The sequence below is a fragment of the Anastrepha obliqua genome, chromosome 3 (assembly GCF_027943255.1).
Source record: "Anastrepha obliqua isolate idAnaObli1 chromosome 3, idAnaObli1_1.0, whole genome shotgun sequence".
Lineage (NCBI taxonomy): Eukaryota > Metazoa > Arthropoda > Insecta > Diptera > Tephritidae > Anastrepha > Anastrepha obliqua.
Genome location: NC_072894.1, coordinates 14288749 through 14308943, shown reverse-complemented (window position 1 = coordinate 14308943; position 20195 = coordinate 14288749).

The window sequence follows — 20195 nt, the reverse complement described above, 5'->3', positions numbered from 1 at the left end:
ACTAGGCATAGGCTAGACAGACATTGGCTTTAATGGGGACTTAATTCGGAATTTTCTTAGGAAAAAAGTACAATAAATGCAGATTCAAAAGTAGACTTAATTCTCATAATTTAAGCGGATTAGGGCAATTTTTGGTGACAAAAAGTACCGAAAAGTGACAGTTAGTATCTATTGCGAATGAAAAAAAGACTTTTAAAAAGAAGAATAAGAAAGACTGGATGCCGTGGTAATTTGTTAGTTTGATATTTCCAAGCAGTTGGAGAAATTGCAATTTAATTTATTTTTTTAAATAAATAATTATTTCTTAGTATCAGGGGAACTAATAATCTTTTACGGACAAAACTACCCAACTAGCAAATCAGTTCCACTAATACGTGCACAACCGTCTGTCAAATCACAATTTAATCAGAATTAACTGCACCGGTAAGCCTAAGGTAAGACGCTTTAGAGAAAAATAGCGCCAAAGTAGGCGTTGAACATCGGCAAAGCAACAAAAGGACTAAACTGGTCCATCAAGGGATTAGCAATGTTCTTAGTCATTCTTCCTCTCCTTATATTATACAATTTTATATTCCGTCCATTGATTACTTATTGGGTATGGGAATAAGTTTCCGCCCTCGTAAAAGAATTGTCGGTTGACAACTCAACCGTCGGTAAACGTTTGCACGAGATGGGAATGATCCAGAAAACAGGTAACTGGGTGCCACATCAAAGATGAGGGATATCAAGAGACGTTTGGTGACGTGTGAAATGCTTCTTGAACGGCAGAAAAGAAATGGCTTTCTGCATCGCAGCGTTACTGGTCAACCAGCGAAAAAATGATTCATGCTTTAAAGGTTATGTTGTGCATCTGGTGGGATCCAGGGGCGGATCAAAGGGGGGAAATAGGGGAAATTTTCCTCCTCCCCCATCCCCCCCCCCAAAAGCTATCGGACTCATAAATTATTGATTATGATTCATATAAATTGAGTACCAAATATCGAATTTGATAAAAATTTTCCCCTCCCAAAAATTACCTCTGGATCCGCCCCTGTGGGATCAGAATGGTGTAATCTATTATGAACTCCTTAATGCATTTGAAACCATCTCTGGCGATCATTATCGACTACAGCTAATGCGTGTGAATCGAGCACTCAAAGAAAAGTGACCGGAATGGGACGTTAGACATGACAAACAGATTTTGCTACATGAAAATGCCAGCCCACACGATGCTAAATCGGTCCAGAAATATTTAGAGGGACTGAATCGGGAAATCTTGCTCCACCCGCCGTATTCCCCAGACATTGCATCTTCGGAGTGAGCATCGCAAACTGGCTCAATGAATGGATCAAGTCAACAGAACTCGAATTTTTCGTCTGAGGAATCCGTATGCTGCCTGAAAGATTGTTAGTTAGCTTTCAATGGCACATCGTAACTTTGGCTTAGAAAGGAAGGAAACTTATTCCCATACCAAATACATAAGAACCAATTTACCAAACGATTTTTCAACCTGGGTTTTATGAACATTCTCTTTTAAAGCAGTCTTAGAAAATCTGTGTGCATTTACACGATGGCTTCTTGTTTGCGGCTTCTCTTGCGCATATTCGCCGTCTAAGCGAGCAATTTTCTTTGGTCATTCATTTGCTGAAGCACGAGCCTAAAATGAATGGAAATACGAAAATGTGAAAAATCCCTCGATGTCACTGAGCGTGCGTGTATGCCTGCATTTGCCTGACATTTCTACACTTTTTGTCACACAGCTCGACACGCAATACTTTCCATCCAAGATAAAGAGTCATCGTGTAAATTGGCTCTCAAATTTTGCATACAGATGGTACTTTTAATTAATATTAGATAAAATGTCCGGATATATCACTCGATTTCTCGCAGTATTCAATAAAGTTCCTACATTGCCGATTCCGGTTCATTGCCTTATATTTCTTAGCCAAGATAGTTGATCTCTGACAATGCCACCTTTCCCTTCTATTTTTGCTTGCGGGATTATTTGAACTCATAATAATACCCACACGCAGTTTTTCTTTTTTTAATTGAAGTAAGTAACTCAAGATTATGTTGGATTCCACGCTCTTTGCCGTTGCTCTTGGTTAATTAACTTAGGATTTAAAGGGCGTAAATTTTTCCGGTAAGCTTGAAAGGTGAAGCCCAAAACAAACAAGACTGGTGTCATAAAAATCTTTGTGATGGCGCCATCTTTTTAATGAGTTAGTGCGTTGAAAGTTACATCCCTAGCTGACTTCCCGTGAAAGCTTGCTGACATTCGGTTTAGTGGAAGCGAAGTTATTGCCTGTAAAGTGTCAGTATGTTTGTGTCATCGGTACAAAAATGGGTTTCGAACAAAGAGTTAATATCGAATTTTGGCTTAACAAACGTAAAACGTTTACCGAAACATTTGAATTGATGAAGTGTATGGCGATGATGGTCTATTTCGTGCCAAAGTTCATGAGTGGTTTACACGCTTCAGAGATGGTTGTGAGGACATAAATGACAAGGAACATTCGGGCCGCCAAAAATCAGTAAACACCGGAAACTCCAACGAAATTTTTCGTAAATTTATCAAAAAAATTAAACGAAATCATCATCTTCAATTCATGGAATTTTAGATGAATATCTCCAAAGCACGGATTTATCGTATTTCAACTGATCACTTGGGTTTAGAAAAGGTCTGTGCACGCTTCATTCCGCACAAGTTAACTGAGGACCAAAAATTGCTCAGAATTCAGCATTCGAAAGATCTCATTAAAGAGGTAAGAAAAGAAGACAACTTCCTTTTCAACACTGTAACTGGTGATGAAACGTGACCAACATGACCCTGAAGCGTCGACTAAGCTTCAAATTGCCGAATGGAAGGCCCCAGATGAGCCACTACCCAAAAAAACGCCTTTGGAGAAGTCAAAAACCAAGTCGATGCTTGTTTGTTTTTACGATTCCAAGGGCATTGTCCACAAGGGGTTCGTGCGAATGAGCCAAACCATCAATGCAATTTTCAATCTTGGTCTTTTGAAGCGTTTGTTGTATCGCCACACTGAATACTGTGAAATTCGAAGCTGGCGCTTATTGCGCGATAATGCACCATCTTATCGATCCACTTTTGTGACTGATTTTTTGACTAGAAATCAGATTTTAACTATGAATCACTCACCGTATTCGCCTAATATGGCTCCCTGTGCCTTCTGCCTATTAGGAAAATTGCATTTGGCCATGAAAGGAAAACGTTTTGCGCCGGTAGAGGCCATCCAAAAGACTTGTGCCGACGGGCATACCGATCAATGACCTGGAACACTCTTTCGAAAAGCTTTTATATGGCGGAAAACAGTGTATCGAGGCCAGAGGCGACTTTTTGGGTTAAGGGGGTAGTATGGTTAATTCGGTGTAAAACAAGCATATTTTTCGAATTTTTTTTTGTCGACACAGTTGATTTATTCAAAATTTTAAAATTACTTCATTATAAAGTCATATTTAAAGAATATTGTGTGAAATTTTCATTGATTTTTATGAAGAAATGAGTTGGTGGCAGCGAATCTTCGCGGACGTCTCATAAAAAAGTTTTATTGCGGTGTCCCTCAGAACTCATTACTGGATCAACTAAAATCAAAAAACCAAATTGATTTCATCAGCTAATAAAGTTTCGCAGGTAACAACGTCGAATTTTTTTTTTTTTTAATTTTTTAAAGCGCTTTGAAGTCAAAACACCGATTTTTCATAAAAAAAAAACTTGAAAACTTTGTTGTTTTAAAATATGACAAAATTAAAAAAAAAAAAACTCGACGTCATTACCTCGTGAATAAAGTAAAGAAACAAAAAAACCAAATTTGAAAAGAATCGGTGCAGTAGATATGAATCTACAGTGGACACCGACCGTAAAAAAGGCAAGTGTGAGAAAAACGCGTTTAAAGATTTCGGCAGCTTGAAATCCGGTTGGAGAGGTAGATACTTAATCCTTTGTGTCTTTGTCAATTTTACTCCAATGCACTTCAAACTTTCACACAATAATCTTAAGATGTTATAGAATAATTAAAAAAAAAAAAAAAAAAAAAATGAAAAAAAAAAAATACCAGGGTAGTACCCCCTTAATAACTCGAAGTTATCAGAACAAAGGTGCTGCCTGTCGTTTCTATTTTAGCTCAGTGTTGTTTATTTTGGACTTTACCTTGGATAGCAGTTTTTGTTTTCCATTAAGTGTTGAAAAATATCGATAATTGAGCAACAGTTAGGCACTCCCTAAATTTCAGTAGTGATTTATTTAACTTCATAAGCACTTAGCTACTACCAAACACCATAAGTTCTTACCTGATCGATTGATGGTTAGTCAATAAATTTTGTTGGTTGACTCACCCAGCTCTGCAGTGCAGCAAAAACGAAAACTAAACTAGAAGTTAATGTTTGCATGGAAAAAGGGCCAAGTGCTTGTCGATTTGGTTTGCTCCGAATAGTGCCACTTGCCGCAAACAGTGTAAGCAGCACAATTGCCTACCGAACTATAATGGAGCATTAGGTGCCAGACGTGTCTAATTTGCATACGAGTTGAATTTATTTATAAAACTGCAAATGCCAATGTACAGTTAGAAATGCATGTAGGTTTGTTTGTGAGCAACCAAAGGCGAAAGGAGTGCTTGGATTCGGCACCAAGGCGTAATAGTGCCTAATTGTAGCCCATTTATTTTTAGAGCATTTAAATTCAATGCACATAATTTCTACACAAACACACACGCCTACACACTACTACTACTGTACTATTTTTAAGTATGTTTGTATGTGCACGCTTGTAAGGACGAAACGTGTGCATTCATATGTAACGTTAGTTTGGAGGACATTTCATAAATGCTTTGGCATCAAATGCAGTTGTAAGTGTCCTGCATGGAAATGCACTGCTTCTGAAGTGTGGCGCCTTTCTCGGTCATTTAAGAAGAAGAACTGTGGTTATTCAAGTGAGTGAAGGTCTACATGCATCTGAATTTTGTTTTTAAGTTTCACTTCAATTATTTTTATTAGCGAAGTTTTATAAAATTTCTTCAAGAAAAATTTAAATGGCTGATTGAAACTTTAGTTATGTATTATGTATAGGTGTGTGCATGCACAGGGTATGTAATTTTTTCTGAAATTTCAGTGCGCTAAATGTAATTAACCTTCGGACCTATTGGGGCACATACGTCCCAGCAGAATTTTTCTTATAACTATAGTCTAAATTTTCCATTGAAACTCATTGAAAACTGTCCCGTCTGGTATAGTGAAGTTAAGGTAACGGTTCTGTGTTTTTGTTATGCTAAAATAGTAAACAGACGCCGCTCAGTTTGCTTCTAAACGCGACTGTGCTTGAATCAATTTCTATTTTCTTGTGAATATTCGATTTTTTTAGTGAAAATAAGTGTAAAAAATAGTAGATTTTACTAAAACTAAGTTCGAATTGGATCACCGTAATTGGGTAAGTTAACTAATGTAGCATTATTTCAGTCTCTAAGTCTTATTTCGATTATTTTTATTTATGGGATATACAGGGTTGCCCATATTCGATGGATCCATCTGGCAACCCTGTATCTTTTGACAGCGACGTCAGATCATTTAATGACATACCTCGTTAGAAGCGTCAATCTAAGCAGATTTTTACCATGGAACAGTATACGCCACGCGAGCGCTCTCAAATTGTTGAAATTTACATTCAACAAAAGAAGAAGAAGAAGAAATTGTTTCCTCGTCGTTTGATGTCGAAAAATAGTGATTTTGACCGGCCACCGCGTTCGTCCGATTTAACGCCACCTGACTTCTTCTTGTGGGGATATTTAAAATCAAAGGTTTATATCAATAAGCCAAAGACCATAGAAGAGCTCAAGAACAACATCCGTGAGGAAATAGCCGCTATTCCAGCCGAAATGTTAGCTAAAACTATGGAAATTGCTGCAAAACGGGCACAATACGCCGTACAGCCGTACAGGCTCAAGGCGGCCATTTGAAAGATATCATATTCAAAAAGTGATATCAACAAATCTACTTGAACCAAATAAAATGATTATTATCGTCAACATCAAAAAAATTGTGTTTTTCTTTGATTTAAAAAAAAAAAAACACATGGGTCCGTCGAATATGGGCAACCAAGTATGTGTCCCGTTAGGTTTATTTATTGGTATAAATACATCCCGTTTAGAGCTTGTCAACATTCTCTAACCTTTCGAAATTTTTAACATTTTCAACATTTTTCAGACGGCAGTGACGATAATTACGAGCCCTCTGAAGAGGAAAGCTTCTTATCAGAAAAATCTAGCGAAAATAACGAAAATAATACTTCCTCTGAAAATGATTAGTCGCAATCAATGGAAAGTGGTGAAAATAATTATGTCTCGACATTTGAAAATGTTACGGTTTGTTCAATACCTGATGAAAATTTCCAATCACGAAAGACTGTTCAAGCTCAACGAACCCCCATCATTTCATCACATATCGGACGATCTGCCTCAGTAATACAAATTTTCGGTAAAATATTTCCTAGAAGCTTGCTTATTTACATAACACAGTGCACAAACGAGCGCCTCGAGCTATCCAAACATAAAGCAATGGGAAACGAAGCTACAAAATCGGCGATTGCGAAAATGTTGAAAGGCGAACTAAAACAATATGTGAAGAATGTGAAGTTCCACATCCAAATTACTATTTGCTATTTATTTATTAGCATGATATAGAGACCTAATGGGACTTAAAGGTCCCGCTCAAAGCACCTGATGGGATACATATATCCCACCCCCCTTGAGCCCCTGGAGGAGGTGGTGGACTTCCTTTTCAGATTTTCTAATTTCAGGGCCTGTACTGGAACTAAATATATCACTAAACTCGAAATGTTCCCGCTGGTTGCTTTCCGGTTCTAAAGGGTTAAGTCAGTTATGCGTATTTTTGGCAATTTCGGGATTTCTAATATCCAATGAAGCACATGAAATAAAGACAGAAAAGTTCTCTTTTACATATACACAGTAAAAATTTTAGTTTAATATTAATACCAATTTGGTGTTTATATATAACAATTCCAGAAAGTATAAAATTAAAACCATTCCGGTTTCAGAAAAGAGAGAGAGAGAAGTTAATTAAAATATTCTCTTTAAAAAACCAAGAATGAGACTGAATTATATACTTTAAGGGATTAAAAATAACAAAATAACTTTTAGGCCAGCACCGGCAGCACAGCGCGATAGCCTAGCGGCTAGCAATGTGGGCTTCCGATCCAAAATCATTGGTTCGAATCACAAAAAAAAAATTTTTTTTATACATTTATTTTATTTTGTTTTATGATATGTTTATGAGGAGATTTTTTTCATGGCAGAAATACACTCGGTGTTTTGCCGTTGCCTGCCGAGGGGCGACCGCTATTAGAAAAATGTTTTTATTAATTTTGCTTTCACCGAGATTCGAACCAACGACCTCTCAGTGAATTCCGAATGGTAATCACGCACCAACCCATTCGGCTACGGCGGCCGAATACATAAGTGAAGTAATAATAATAATACAAATACTTTCTTGGTTTTACTTTAAAGCAAATAATACTAAAGTTCAGAGTACATTAAAATTAATTGAGAGTGAGAAAATTTTTTAATACTTTTTTGGTTTTACTTTTAAACCAATAAATTTTAAATTGAATATAATTGAAACTTAAACTGAAACCAAAATAGCTTGAAACATTAAAGAGAGCATTTTAATGTTTTTTTGGTCTTACGTTAAATCTAATAGGTATTAAATTTCAAAAACGCAACGCTCAGCACCAATTAAAGTTTTGTTTTAAACCCATTTTGGAATTAAAATAATTCTAAGAATATTTCATCGTCTTAAAATAAAACTTTTTAGAATTAAAAATCAAATTTAATTCCAAAATTGTATAAATTCAAAGCAACTGGTATTAAATATAAACCCTCATTTTTTACTGTGTAGCAAAAGGCCAACAATAAAATGAATTTGCGCATACAACACTGGTGACAATCAAAGAAATCAGCTGCATTTTTGTATTCAGTGTTCAACACTTCAAATGAACGGCGGCCGCCGTAGCCGAATGGGTTGGTGCGTGATTACCATTCGGGATTCACAGAGAGGTCGTAGGTTCGAATCTCGGTGAAAGCAAAATTAATCAAATCATTTTTCTAATAGCGGTCGCCGCTCGGCAGACAATGGCAAACCTCCGAGTGTATTTCTGCCATGAAAAAGCTCCTCATAAAAAATATCTGTCGTTCGGAGTCGGCTAGAAACTGTAGGTCCCTCCATTTGCGCAACAACATCAAGACGCACACCACAAATAGGAGGAGGAGCTCGGCCAAACACCTAACAGAAGTGTACGCGCCAATTATTTATTTTATTTATGACATCGGAACCCAAAACCCGTAACCGTGCTCTAGCAAAGGCAGGACACTCACAGAGAAAGTGCTCAGTGCTATCCACCTCCTCCAAGCATGACAGGCACACTGGGTCCGCAATGATTTCAATGGTGATCATATGCTGGACCCCATGGATTGTGTGCTGTAATAATACCGACCATCAACCGAACGTCTTTCCTTCTAAGTTTTAGTAGAAAGTTTGACAGTTTTCTGTTCGGACTTGTCACAAAACACTTTGCAGTTCTGCAGCGTTCTAGACCGGACCATCGCTCTTTATGTAGATTGCTTACATAATCGTTGATCCAATTCTTGATTTCCGCAGAACTGATTCCGATTATTGGCTCTGGCCCCTGTGGGGGCACCGATGGGCTACGGTTGGCCAATTCATCAGCAATTTCGTTTCCTTCAACACCGGAGTGTCCTGGAACCCATATAAGTACATGCCTGTTTTGTCTTGCGACAGAATTAAGCTTCTTCTTGCATTCTTAAACAGCCATCGAGGTTTCCTTCGCGTTCTCCAGGGCCTTCAGTGCAGCCTGACTGTCACTGAAAACTCCAATCTGTTTCACGCTCCATCTCCTCTCGATTATCCATTCGGCTACTTCCAGGATGGCAAAAACTTCTGTTTGGAAAACAGTTGCCATTTCCCCCATAGCACCGTGATACTTATTACTATCGTTTAAGTGCCATCCGGCTCGAGAACCTATTTCATTCTTGGACCCATCGGTAAAGAAAATGGGATGGGATGGGATGAATGGATTCTGGATTGTTCCATTGCCTGACATCAAATTTCCTTCCAAATGAAACTATGGGTATTAGGTCGTCTTTAGGTGCCAAAAACAGTGGATACTGCTAAGATAGCAACTTAAAGATTTCTCTGTGTCCCGAAGTTCCGTCATATTTATGAAGTCTACATATTGCTTTTATTGCTTCCTGTTGTATCTTAAGATCCAGGGGGAGCAAATCAAGCATAGCATTCAGGGCATCACCAGAGGTTGTACTCATGGCACCCGTGATGCATAAACATTCACTTTTTGTAGCCTGTATAATTCCCGGATTGTGGACTTAACCATGCTCCCTCGCCACCAGACCACAGAGGCGTAAGTCATGATTGGTCTGGATTTGTTAAAATTGGGCTATGTTTGTTCAGTTATTTTACAGATATCCGAGTAAGTCCATCTGTGTCAACGGCCCGCTTCTGGAATAGCGAGAAGATCTCCCTTCTGCGTACGCCTCGGGGACAGCCTTTTTCCACCGCTTAGGATTCGTTATAGGATGTCCTCTCTCTTGCCAGTTCATCAGCTTTCGCATTTCCTTCGGTGTCCCTCTGACCAGATACCCAGCTGAGAGTGATGCCTCTCGTGCGGGCTAAAGCCTTAAGTTTGTCTTTGCATTGTCTGATGATTTTTGTACATATTGATTACAGGTGACTTTAAAGCTAAGATGACTGCTTGACTACCTGAAAAATATATTTAAAAAATACTTCCAATAGTTGTTGTGGATGGTGTTTAGTTATCCTGCAAGCTCCCCTTATCCCAAGAGCTTTTGCTTGAAAAATACTATACCATTTCGCCAGGTGATGAGACCTGGAAGCTTCGAGATCTTTCGACTATACACCGGCGCCGAGGCCACACTCCATCTTAGATCCGTCAGTTAAAGTGCAGTTGTATTTTCTTGAACTACTGAATTCAAATCATTCATTCCCTTCGCGTGAGGAACTTTACCTTAAATTCTATTTTAAAGTGTAGTGGAGAGGTAGTAAAATCTGATGAGTTGCTAGTTAGCATTTGCCTGTCTAAAATAACACTGTAACCAAACATCTTAGCTTTGTAAAAATCACCTTCTTTTATGCTGAAGGCGGCATTCATTGCTGTTAGTTGTAGTAGAACCACGTACCGATGCATGGAACCTACCAAACTTTTCTGTTTAGATATTTTATTTGTAAACAAAAACTAATTTTCATAAGTTCAAGTTTTTCGCAAAGGGCACCTTGCTTCCGAAATTATTAATACGTTTTTACGCTGCCAAATATTTAAATTGTGAGTGTAGCAAAAAATCACTTGAGTGGCAATGGCACATCCTTGCCCGGCCACTTGCTTGCAGCCACTCACGAGTGCGCTCACAATAGAAAATTGGGCATCCGCACTTGTCCTACACACATGCACACGCACACACACTTCAAAAGCTAACACTCACACGCACTCACTCAAAAGATAACACTCACACTCACTCGCAGTAATGCCAAAAATTTACTATATGGGAAGGAAATATAAATATATTTTTTTGCACAAACTCATAAATTTATATACGAGTATTTTTAAGTGTCATTGAGTGTTACTCATTACTTGCATAAAGTTGAAAGGACACATATGTACACATTTACTTTGTTTAAAGTGCTTTTTGGCGGTCACTGCAAGGACTTCAGCCACGAGCCAACGCCACTGCTATTCGTGTACCAGGATGAAGCCTTAATATGGCAGCAACAGCTTCAGTAAGTGAGGCCGCCAAGTGGCGGTGAATGCCACTCAGTCACTCAGCCAGTCAGTCTGCTGTTGTCTTGGCTGCACTTCGAACAGAAAGGACAAGGAAATTCTGCTACTAATCACCTGTCACAAGCACTACTAGTGAAATGGTAGCAGCAAAAACATGAAGCGCATAGAAAAACAACTGCAAGCTATCTGCTTGCTTTCAGCTTGCTTTTAGTGTTTGTATTTTTATTTTTATTTTTTGTTTTTTGCTTTTATTTTGATATCTGTGACTGTCAAATCACTTTACTCACACGAGTATGTGTGTATGTATGTAAGTACATATGTGATTCGCATGCAGTAGTTAGAATATTCCCACTAAGTATTTAGGCATTAGAGTATTCAAGCTGTATGTTTGAAAAATGAACTCTTTACTTTATTCTTTGTTCAAATTTTGTGCAACTATGAGACTAATTGATATGCATGTTTTTACGCTCAAAGATATTTACCGACGATGTTACCACAAATACAAAGCTTTCGCAGCATTTTTTCATATTTTTTTCATAGTTTTTCATAGGGAGTAGATTGAGTAATCGATGATTTTTACTTCCGAAATTTTAAACTAAATTTTCAAACTGATATGTATATAAATGTAGGTATGTATGTCTATGCCTAATGGTAACACTTACTAACAGTTATGTTTCTACTTAAGTCTCTATCTGATTGCACCCACATACTTAATTGCGTCTACATCCAAATTAGGAGTGACATTTTTATTACACAACTTCCGCTGATTCCAAATACGAGTATGTAATTCTTAGCCACAAACCTACATGAGAAAGCTACAGTGAGTGGCACTTAAAATCGTACAGTTATTTGTTGCAATTTTTCAAAGTGTACTTTGTTATTAATTTATTATATAAAATGCAGTTTATATTCCACAAAAAAAAACCAATATATTGTAAATCGTATCGTAGTCCCAAACTTTTACAAAATACTAGCAAATGGTACAAAATCTCATCAAAAAAAATTTTTTTAAATACCTGCTACTACTTTAACCGTGCGAGTAACACACACACCGAATGTCTTAGAAATGGGCAACTCAGGCTAAAAAGCCGACTATATTTAGAGCCCTGTAAAGAGGGTAGATAGTCAAGGAGGAAAGGAGAAAAGTACCAGGAAAAGATATAGGAAATAATAGAAACAGAGGCAGAAGTAGTTAGTCCTGTAAGAATTTTCCAGATTCTTTGGTAAATCGGTAAATACCATTCAGTTATAGAGAATGATATTACTCATTCTCACGACATCGGGACCCAAAACTCGTGGCTTCGCTCTAGCTAAGGCAAGTTATTCACAGAGAAAGTGCTCAGCAGGACAGGCATTTTGGTTCCTCAATGATTCCAGTGCTGGTCATATGCTGACTCCATGGCTGGTGTCCTGTAATAATACCAACCGTTAAACGAACGTCTTTCCTTCTAAGTTTTAATAAAAAGTTTGATAGTTTTCTGTTCGGACTTGTCACAAAACACTTTGCAGTTTTACAGCGTTCTAGACCGAACCATCGCTCTTTATGTAAATTGTATACACAATCGCTTATTCAATTCATGATTCCTGCGGCACTAATTCCGATTATCAACTCTGGCCCTTATGGAGGAACCATTGATCTCCGGTTGGGTAATTCATCGGCAATTTCGTTTCTTTGAACTCCGGACTGTCCTGGAACCCAAATAAGTACAAGCCTGATCTGTCTTGCGACAGAATTAAGCTTCCTCTTACATTCTTGAACAATCTTTGAGGTTTGCTTCGCGTTCTCCAGGGCCTTCAGAGCAGCCTGACTTTCACTAAAGACTTCGATCTGTTTTCCGCTTCAGCTCTTCTCAATTTATCAATCTGCTTCTTTGAGAATGGCAAAAATTTTCTTTTGGAAAGCAGTTGCCAATCCTCCCATAGCGTAATGATACTTACTACTATCGTTTAAGTACCAAGCGCCTTCCGAACCTATTTTAGTGCCAGGGCCTTCACTGCAGCCTGACTGTCACTGAAATCTCCAATCTGTGTCCCTCTCCATCTCCTCTCGATTATCCATTCGGCTACTTTCAGAATGGCAAACATTTCCGTTTGAAAAACAGTTACCATTTCTCCCATAGCATAGTGACACTTAGTTAGATTAGCTTAGATTAGGTTAACCAGTGTGCTTGTCTCAGACAAGACTCTCGGTGGCCCTAAGGCCATTACCGCATTTAATTTTCATCCCCTAACTAAGTTGCTTAAACTAATTAGATCTTTTCAAGAAGGCGACTTGTCCATCCTGTGAGACATTTTGCAAATTTCCCAGGTCTCGAGAAAATAATCGCCAAGATATTTTGCACGTCTGCTTAGAAGTGTAAGGCATTCACAGAGGAGGTGTTGCACCGTCCCAATGTTTTCTTCACCTCCCCAACTCCTGCAGCAGGCATTGTGAGGTACATCCATTCCACTGGTTAGGGTGGTAATAGGGCAGTAACCCGTTGTAACACCTGTGAGGACGCTGGTAGGTGATCCGTTAAATCCAAGCAGACATTTTGTCCTTTTAAGTTTTAAGATTCAGTTTGGGCCAAAGCGCTTTGGAGGCCCTACAGTTAGTAGTTAGACACCACCTTCTATTGGTTTCCGCTATTACGCTGAATTCAATCGCAGTATACATACAATTCGTTAATATAGGTTAGGCTAGGAGAAGTGGCAGTCCTTCGACGTACCTAGGCCGACGTACCGTGGCGTGCGTCTTAATGTTGTTCCACAAGTGGACGGACCTGACTTACATTATTAAGCCGATTCTGAACGGCAGAGGGTTTTCTTTGTATGAAAGGTTTTTACGTGGCAGAAATACACTCCCAGGTGCCGATTGGGAACCACTATTAGAAAAATGGTGCTTCCATCATTTGTTGTTTCATATCTGGGTTTTTGAAGCTGAACACCACCGAATTGGAATCACGCGCCAACCCATTCGGCTACGACGACCGCCACACACAGAAATATCAGTGGGAAATTTAAATATAAAGATGAATCAACTTTTTAAGTTTGAAGTTTAGAAAAAGAAAAACACAAAAATGGTGTGTATTTTTAATATACAATTTTTTGAAAATACTCATAAAAAATTATAAATAATATAATAATATAAATTTTAATTTCAAACTTTGACGCAATTTTTGCTATTTTGCTGCATGATTTCTAAGCTTCAATACTTCAAACTTGCGCAATAGTGCATTAAAACTGAATAAGCTACTGAATTGCGTATCCAAAAATATGATTAAAATTTTAAATACCTTGAGCAAATTTTCCCAATATTTTCTAAGAATTAGGAAGTTTGGAGCTGCTTTTTTATTAGAAAATGAACCGTTTTTTTTTTTTGTTTGGAACTGTCATTTATATTGTTTTTATTAGAAAATTAAATGTATTTTTATAATAAACTACCGAAAAACCAAAGTTTTAGCATTCAAGATATGGCACCACTAAAGCTGTGCCATTTTCAGTGGCACTCACTGTGCGCTTTTGTTTGACGTGTTTGTTTGCGCTGCGCATAAGCAACTATTTTGGAGAAATCATCTACTATCGAAAGTTTAAACTCTTTGATGTTTAGTAAAAAGTAAGACAGTTATGTAAACACACACATATGTAGATATGTAGATATACGATTATATATTTAGAATGTATTTTAGAATACCAAAAAGAAATGTTGCATTGTAGACACTTGTTTATGACTATACATCTGATTTACTCTTAATTCTAAGGTATTTTCTTTCTCATTGGAGTTTATATATTTAATTAAAAGTTCAACTTACAAGTATTAAATACTTTATTGTAATATTTTTATATGTATATAATAATATTTCACAATTTTTACTAATAAAATTTCGTTTATTTTTATAAGTGTTAACATTTTTTCGAAAAACTATCATTTACATACTGATGTATGTTGTTTAACAATATGTTAACATGTTTAAGTTAGTTTACTAATATTGACTATGTTGATGTATTGGTAGCCATGTATGTATGGGTGTACGATATGACCAGGCAACGCTAATGATTTGTTGCCGGCTTTGCTGGTGATAGAATTCGTGATCCAGCTGTTTGAATCGAAACAAAAAGAACTAAAAATTACAAAAAAAAAATACGTTGTGATTGCATCAGAATATTGCAACTAATTGAGTTAAGAAATAAGAATACAAATTATTGTAATTATCACTGGCTGATATAAATTAGTAAATTTTACTTCAAAAAACTACGCTTTGTTGTCAGGAATTCTCAAATCATTCGCGCTTACTTTTATCGTTAAAGATCCGTCTAGTAAGTTGCCGCATATTCAAAGTGATATTTTCTTATAAGGGGTGTTTTATAATAACCTGAGAACTAAAAATGATAACAGAAGTATTGTTGGAATAAATGTTTTTTTTATTATTATTATGCAATCTGGTAGATAGTTAGGTTGGGTTATACTGGTAGTCGGTCTGTTCGGCCGTTATGAAATCACTGTGCAACACGGGAACCTAATTTATTTTTCTTTCTGAAACCATTTTGTGGCTCTTATGAAATGCAGGACTGCTCCCACGCCAAACAGTTCCGTAAGAGAACTGAAAAACCTAGAAAACCAGCTCCAATTTTAATTAAGATCGTCCAGCCTTAATTAGGGAAGTGCTCAACTGTTTCTTCCTCTTCCTCATCTCTATATCTGCTACACCATTCATGGAAGAAAAATCCTAGCTTCAAGAAATGCCTGCCAAATAGTCAACGGCCGGTTATACAAGTCACGACCTTCGAGATATTCTCTCTTGAAAGGCTAAACAGTTCCTTTACATTTTTCTTGTTCATTTGCGGCCACACAGGGTTTGAATGAAAAGTAATGAGCCTTATTTTTTTCAAGCAGTTTTATTAAACCTTTTGGCTTATACAACTAATATTCTTCAAAATAGGACCCTTGAGCGTCAATACACTGCTGGTAGCGGTCCTTCCACTGCAGGAAACATTTTTGAAACACATCCGCCGGAATCGCGTTCAATTCGGCTGTCACAGTTTTTTGGATCGCCTCGATGGAGTCGAAACGCCTCCCCTTCAGCTTTCTTTTCAAGCGCTGGAACAAGAAGAAGTCCGCAGGGGTCAGGTCTGGGCTGTAGGGAGGGTGGGGAAGCACCGGAACCCCCATCTTGGCCAATGTAGAGGTGCAGAGGATAAAACTGTAGGTGCAGGGCATAAAACTGTAGGTCCTCGATTTGTGGAAAAATATTAAGACGCACACCACAAATATGAGCAGACGCTCGGTCAAACACCCAAAAAGAGTATAAGCGCCAATTATATATTTTTATACATTTTTTTCATGCTCGGCAGGGAAATAAGAAAGAAGAAAGAAAAAGATTTCAATTGCTCCTAAAATGAGGAGTCCAAGTGTTGTAGACCAAATTCCTTCAACAGATGAAAGAAAGGTGCAAGTGAAGTCCTTAAGTCAAATAACATTGCTTTCACGTGCCAAAAATCTTCATAGCAAAATATTTACTCCCAAGAAAAAATACCTAATGCCCTAATACCTCAGCCAGATACCGCACCTGCAGAGAAGAAAGCTGCAGCTTTCAAAATTTGTTTGCGCTGAAGTGCTCGTACTTATGAGCGTTAGATTGAGTGATGGTTACTTGAGAAGCTGCCAAGAAAAAATTAAGACGAGCCATTGAACTCATTCGCTCATGAAGGATACATGGAACATAGAACATGAGGAAACGTCATAACAGAGCTACGTGGAATTTTTTGATGTGAATGTCCGAAATGTTGACATATCCAAAGTAGATAGCAAAGAATTTCGCATAAATGATTCACGTTTGAATAACTGAAAAAAAAAAAATACTAAAAGACTTCTCCTCACAATCGATGGCTAGTTTTCCGTACCAGATTGCCTTGTTTTATACCTTATGATATGAATATATAATTTCAATTTTGTGCCGGTCAGGTGATTCCAAGAAACTAATGGGTGGTTAAATTTCAAGGGCCGATGTTGAATGTGAACCACACCTAAACGGCAACGACACCGTTGGACTTCTTTCTTTGAGGTTATTTGAAAGCAAAGGTGTGCGCCGATAAGCCAGCAACAATTCAAGAGCTAAAGGATGAGATAATTCGACACATTAACGGCATAGAACCTCAATTATGCCTCAGCGTCATCGAAAATTTGGACCATCGGATAGAGGCATACCGCCGAGGCCGCAGCGGCCATTTGGCCAATATTTTGTTCTATTCGTAATTGAGCCACATCAATATTATCATAGTAGAGAGAAATGACAATAATTTTATAAAAAAATTGTCTTTTATTTGAAATCAATACCGGCCCTTGAAACTTAACCACCCTTTATATAAATGGGTATATGTGAGTGCGTATGTATGTATGTGTAACCAAAAATAAACAGTTGTTGAAAATTCTACCAAAGTGTTCACCATTCTGCTATTTTACTTTGACAAAAAAAAAAAAATTAATATAATTGTTGGCCATTAAAGTTACAAATGGCAAGAATGGATTATTAGGGATGCTCCAAACTTTACTAATTATGCGTATGGGTACATTTATTAGCATTTTTTAAAATGTTTAAATACTTTTGAATATCTGTTATTCTTATTTTACTTTTGGGTTTTAATGTTGTTGTTTTCCAAATTTTATTTATATTTTGCTCATGCGATTTAAACTGTTTTAGTGGCCTCCAAAAATTTTATTTCGTATTTTTATTTTTATTTTTAATTCTGTTTTATTTTTTTTATTGTATTATATTTTAATTTTTTTTTTTGTAATTTTTTCTATTTTTACTTTTATTTTTGCAATAGGTGTATTCATCTAAACGCTTAAATACCTCGTAGCCCAAATAATGCTCGTAAAACAGCGGTCAAAATTTATATTCGAGAAGTGGCTTACAAAAATTGTGTCTGCTGAAGCGAAGGCAGAGTTGCTGTCTAAGGGAATTGCAGTGCGTATAGAGATTTAATTTTCACTGCTTCGTAAATTTAGACGCTTAAATGAATACCCTTTATACATACCGGTAACATAATATTTACGTGTATAGAAGTATATAAGTTTGAACCTCATGAAACGAGATCGAAATTATTTTTTTGTTTTTTACTTATTCTACGACCATTTATGTTGTATAAGTACTTATTAAAATCCATTTGCAATTTTTTTTTTTTTTTTCAAAAAAGTTTTGTTAACATTATAAAGCAGCTGCGATTCTAGTCGGTCTTGTGCTGCTTGAAAATACATTTTTCTGTACGTAATCTTAAGCATATTGAATTTTCAATCCATAACATACGTATGTATGTATGTATGTAATAGAGGTCATAGGCTACCAGTAGTAGACAACAGTGCTAGTGATCTACAGTTTAGAAGATTCCAACGATACATTGACGGTAGTTTTGAAAATGTAATGCGAAAAGAAGGTTACATAGAAGCAGGTAATGGTTCGGTTAGGTTAGGTTGTCCTGGCTGGCTGAAAGCCGTCACATAGACTTATTGGTTCTTAGCGGTACCAGATGGAGCTTGACCCTTACGTTTTCTTGTACATAGCCTTCTTGTAATACGCCTGCGCCTTTTGCGAATCTAAGTAATCTTTGAAGATCTAACAGCGACAGACATTCTAACCTCTCACATTGTAGAGCTCTTAAACATTTCATTCGGGTTCTAGCTAATGCAGTGCACGAACATAGAAGGTGTTCAAGAGTTTCCCTCTCTTCTAGTTCATTGCAAAATCTGCAGCTATCATTGTTTGGAGACACCCATCTTGTATGCGTTTGCCGCCAACAAATTCTGGCCTGTCAGTATGCCTTCGATATTCCGCTTTCCTTTCTAGACAGTACAGGCTAGTACGATTCTGGCGGGTTTATCTGCATTCGTTAATATTTTTTATAATATTCGATCAATCAGTTAACGGGTTTTTGTTCTATGACATTTCCTTTTCTACTATATTTTGCCTCATTCTTATTTTAGACACTCTTAAGTAAAGAAATAAATTTTATGCTGGGAAAAAATAATATAAATCGCTACTATTAGCTGATAGAGACAAATTTTAAAATTAATTCATCACAGTCAATTCATGAATGCCACTTTGCTGAGAACGTCGAAATGTCGATATTGAAGGTTGTTTAATACTTTGCGTTACAGCAGAGCGTCCAGTTTTTGGATTGCCACTCCTTTTTCTGTATCCAACAAAACTAGATTCTTGAAATTTGTTCACCAACCTTTGAATTGTCGACTCATTCGGATGATTATTTCCACCAAATCAAGGATTTTGTTATGTTTAATTTCATAACAAGTTTCAATAATTTTAATGCGTTTTTCGTGTAAAATAGTACATCTGTCTACTAGACAAATTTCAAAGGTAGGCGTCTAGACATCACTTTTGAAAGCGCCTTTGTTTTGCTTATTTCTGTGACGAAAGCCATCCGAAATAATTGATTCAAAACACAAAAAATTCGGCAACTACTAGTGGTTATCTCCACTTAATCAAATACGAGGCGCCTTCGATTCGCCAATACTCTGCTCGCTATCTCTGAGCTCTGCGCACTTGACGAAATTTTTGTATGTGAAAGTAGCAACAAAGTTATCGAGCAAAATTTGTCGCTAGCTGGTATAACTCATTATTTTCAAAGCTGCCAACTCTCTTTTCTGAGTTACTTTCTCAAATAAGCCACAGTAGACCGCGTTCACATGCAGAGCAAATTTGTTTGCTTCAACTTTGCGATTTCTCTTTTAGTGCTGCCCGTCGTAGTCACACACGGCAACTTCATTGCTTGCAATTGATTAGTTTTTGATTTACAGTCAACAACACCATTGAAAAGAACGAGAACACAACGCGTGTTGACAGAGGCCGAGCATCCCATTTACACAGGAAAATATTTGGAAGAGTAACATTTTGTTCGTGGGAGAAGGACAGACGGAGGAGAGGGAGGAAATTTTATCTCCCATACTGGCAGCACGCTTTGTGCTTCTTATTCGTATTTTCAGTCTTAAATTTGATTGCAAAACAATTTTCGACAGTTTAATCATTCCTTTTCTTCTTTTGTGGGAGAAAGTTCTGAGACGAAAGAAATCAACGGTAATAAACATCTAAGCTCTGGTTGGGAAATACACGCTAATTTTTGCTATTAAAGTAGGTTCAATTTGAAAAACTTATGGGAAATGTTTATGTTGAATTCTAAATTTTTTTCCATTTCAAGTTAAGTATTTAGATATGAAGTAGTACAAGTACAAAAATTTATATGAAAATAAATAAAAACAAATTATTCATTATTTAACCAAACCAGTTGGCTTTCTCCATTGAAATATTTAAGAAACTGTTGACGAACGTTCTCCGCTTTACATTTCCACGGATTGTAGAATATATCCCAACCAGGA